Raw genomic sequence first — 4,196 nt, 5'->3', positions numbered from 1 at the left:
TATTGAGCTCAATGTTTTGACTGGTATCATTTAAATATAAAAACAGCAAAACTATGCAAAGGATCTATGGTATTAATGCTAAAAATTAAGGTCTTGTTTTGGGTAAAATATACATATTTTTGTGAAAATCTGATTTTAAATTGATTTTTTTGAATAAATGTTTGAACACTTGGATTTTCTTTGAATTAAAAAAAAAGAGATTAAAGTAAAAGCAATAAATTTTTAATAGCCAATAGTAACAAGAAAATAAAATAAAACAGAGTCTGATGTCAAGACAGTTATTTATTTTTTATAATTTCAAAACTTTTCTACTTGTAGGTTTATTATCTATTCTTTTTCTTTTTAAATTGTCAGTCTTTTCAAAACAAATATTATCTAAAACTGGTTTAGCAGTTGTATTGATAATTAAGCGGAGTACTGTTAATGAATGAGGTGAACATTGAAACATTTTGTTATTTAGCAAATAAGGATAAATAGCCTCACTCAATTGTTGACAAGTTTTTGTTGTTGTTATGTAAGGTAGCATTTCCTGTATTATATCTGCAACTCTTTTGATGAGTGATACAAATGGTCGGCTAGGATAAAGTAATCCACCATGGTCTTGAAGTACTATGASCTTCATTAGAGGTCCTGGGACTGTTTGCGACATTAGTGGAGTAAGGCATGCATCACAGTGGAATGTATCATTAATTTTTTTAACAATATATCCGGCTAAGAAASCAACAGAAGCAGAATAAATATCCTCTTCACATTCAACGTCATCATGCAAGCTTTTAAGTTGGATCTCCACTTCTTTGGGTAGTGTAAGTTTCAAATTTGCTCTGTCCAAAAMTTGCATCGTGGGCATTAAATTAGTGTGGCTGATAAAGGTCACGTCATGAGATATATTTGCCGATTTTGATGCTTTGACAATGCCACATTTTAAAATTTGTCGTACAGCATACTCCGCTGCTCTCGCATCAGTTGCGTCATTACAGCCTCCTTTTAATCGTACATGAGAAAACATTCCCTCAAGAGCATCACTGCTGAAGGATCTTGTAAGTACATAATAAAATCCAACCTGGTCTAAAAGAAATTTAATTGACAAATATGTACTTTGGGCTGTGAATTTTATAGCATGAGCGGTTTCCTTTGATAGCCCCTTTAAGCAAGCCTCAGAAGAACACTTTTGGATGTCATCAATGTATTCAGGGAGAACATTATTTAGCCAATGTAAACGCTGATCTGATATGTGAGTATAAGGGGCAACAGAACTATCTAGTGCGCAGATATAGTGTGTTTTATTTGAGACATTATGTATTTGGAAAAAGTAATACATATTCTCCATGAATTTTACCGTGTTCCCTACAAGAGAAAACTCGTCATTTCCATTTTCTTGTAAAAATTTCAACGATGTTGTCACTGCTGGCGAAAAGATCTGAATTGCCCTTAACACATTCATTTTCTCGAAATTTGAAGGAAATAAATGTTTTTTTGATAAATATCTTACTGGTTTTATTGGCATTTCTTTCTGAAGTTCGTATAAGGTTCGTAAATACGACGARGAAATCGTACCTTCTGAAGTGCACATATCACCAGCCAAAAACCAATTTCTAACATTTTTTAAAACGTGACAAAAATCGAAACTTAAAAAAATTGGCATATTTTCTAAAAATGGATGGTCAATTTGGTGTTTCATTAATCCTCCACCGAGGATTTTAAAAAGTGCTACATTTGAAGATGCATTATCTGTAACGATCCTTAAAACTATAAACCCACAATGAGTTAATAGTTTCAATYCGTCTAACGTTAATTTATGAAAATTTGCTGTTGTTAACATTTCATGGAAAAAATATCCTGCAGGAATAGTGTACTTTGTAGACAATCCGTGTATTACGAAACATAACATTTTATTGGCTATTTTCGGTTTTTCGCTAATAACGTTTGATCGCGAAGTATCGAGTCCAAATACAGTATCTTCACTTCGACTGTAGGATACTTTTGGTTGAATCGACATGTCATCGATGATCAATGAACAGATTCTTTCAATTGGTTTAAGATTTGAAATTTCAGCACATAAACGTTGTTGTATCAACTCGTTTTTACTATGACATTTTCCCAGGTACCTATTTATTGACGAGTAAGATGGTATTCTAATTACGTTATTGTGGCAAAAATTGTATCCCTTTGGTGACGAATACCTCCAAATAGTACACAACCTTACTGATYTCTCCGACCATCTTGGCTTCCTGCTGCCGTAGTTATTTATAATATCGATAAGAAAAACCGCTTTTTCWTCTAATTGCTCCGCGTCCCCTARAATTTTGTTTACAGCAGATAAAACCTTAGCATTTTTCTTTTTCTCTTCATCTATTTTTTTAATTTTTTCATTTGCCCGTTCTAATTTTCTAGTTAAAATTTTAATTTGCCTTTGCATATTCGTAACTTGTTCACACGAAATTAAATTTACTTGCGAGGATTGTGATATTTTTGATTCGTAGTGTAAAGGGAAACAATTTAGAGAAGCTTCTTGGTCAGTACCACCGAGATTAACAGGATTCTTAAAATTGCAAAAGTGTTAAGGAAGGATAATATGAAACAGGACAATTATCTTACAGGTAAGGACAGGAAAGGCACAGCATCTTTGCTTAATTTATGAGAACGTCCTGTACTTGAGCTACAAATATATTTGTTCTCAAAATGTTCGCAACAAATTACCGTGTAATCTGAAATTAGTTTTGTATCTGYAACCATCAYAATAATGTCAGTATAAAAGATAAACATTTACTAAGAGCGTTTACGGAGATAGAATAAATAACTAACCATATTTTTCTTTTAATATGTCAATCCATTGTCGACGCATTTTGAAATTACTGGGAATTTGAAACAATGGTCCATTTCGATTTCCACAAATGAAACACTTTTTGCCCATTATAATTTTTAAGATGCAGCAAAAATGTCGAATGTCGATGAAAAATTGAAAAATGAATCCTTTTAACTGTCAAACATGACAAGATGAGACCTAATCTCTAAATTTTATTTTTATTTTAATCTACTGATGTCGCCAGTAGAGGAACGTTTCATGGATTGCTTTCTAGGCCCGCAAATTTGATGCCCATGGAAAGGCCGTATACGCTAGTATGAATGGAGTCGGCGATGACTGGACAAGAGTGCTTAACTAGCGTAATAATAGAGGGCTCTCCAGTGACAAACAAAAAATTTAATTCCAGTTTTTTTATTTTAAAAATACGAATTTATTTACCTGCCCAAACTTTTTATTTTATATAAACGGTGGGTCAGTGGTGTACCCACTTTTTGAGAGTTAATTGTCAAAAATACATATTTCACTTGAGTGCAAAAAAACGCAAATTGTCAAATTTTTTAGAGATTAACATAGTGTGAAAAAGGTTGTTCCCAAAAAGGTTAGAAAACTATCAAAACAAATGTCTTATTTGGTGCAATGTCATAGTCAGTGTTAAAAACGAAATGAAGAAACATGGAAGAACTTGATAGAAGTTTGAAAGATGCCTGACAATTATAATATTGTAAATTGTGACAAAGACAACGTCAAAAAACTGGCATTTATTAACAGGCCAAATTACATTATAAAAAAATCAATTTGCGTTTTTTTCTTTGCACTCAAATGTACCTTCATAATTTATTGATTTAAATAGTGTTGTGTATTTCAAAATCACTCTGTAGTATTTCCTATTGTATAGTCTCCAATTTAATAAATGGAGAATATAAAATCACTAATGAGTTTCCTTTGTCCACTGAAACTTTTCAATTCGAGGGATTCTATTTATATATAAAAATTTTCTCAAAAGTCCCTATTATTATAAAACCAAGCAAATAAAATAAAAATATTATTTCGTGAGGTTGTTCTTTCATGTTTACCTTGTTAAAACATACAGGGTGCGCCAGAACTCGCGCCCCAGAGAAAAGTGCCATGTAAGGTAAGATACCAGGAACACGGAAAAAATTTTAAAAAAATTGTATCTATAAAAATTTCGAAGTTATGAGGGTTTAACGTTTGTACTTCTATTTATTTCTGTTGGAAAAATAATTTCCCAAGTTTTTTTGCTATAGGCTATTAAAAGAGGAAACAAGGAAGCTGTATCCTAAATTGTAACTCTGTTCAATGTTATTTGTGGCTTTTATTGGCAAAGTTTTTGTACTTTTACTAAATAATTATAAAAAAAACATATACTAGATGA

At 31.8% G+C, this 4,196-nt stretch overlaps 1 long non-coding RNA gene across 1 annotated transcript; it reads left to right on the top strand.

Moving 5' to 3' along the window:
• Positions 1-816: 816 nt before the first annotated feature.
• On the top strand, positions 817-3,698 carry LOC123009608. Its single transcript, XR_006413028.1, has 3 exons — positions 817-1,231; positions 2,481-2,597; positions 3,078-3,698. It is a non-coding gene; the product is annotated as an uncharacterized LOC123009608 (long non-coding RNA).
• Positions 3,699-4,196: the final 498 nt, after the last annotated feature.

The sequence above is a fragment of the Tribolium madens genome, unplaced genomic scaffold (assembly GCF_015345945.1).
Source record: "Tribolium madens isolate multiple individuals breed KSU strain unplaced genomic scaffold, Tmad_KSU_1.1 Scaffold_7;HRSCAF=85;Tcas5.2_LG10, whole genome shotgun sequence".
In the NCBI taxonomy this organism is placed as follows: domain Eukaryota; kingdom Metazoa; phylum Arthropoda; class Insecta; order Coleoptera; family Tenebrionidae; genus Tribolium; species Tribolium madens.
This window is presented reverse-complemented; position numbering and strand designations above follow the sequence as displayed.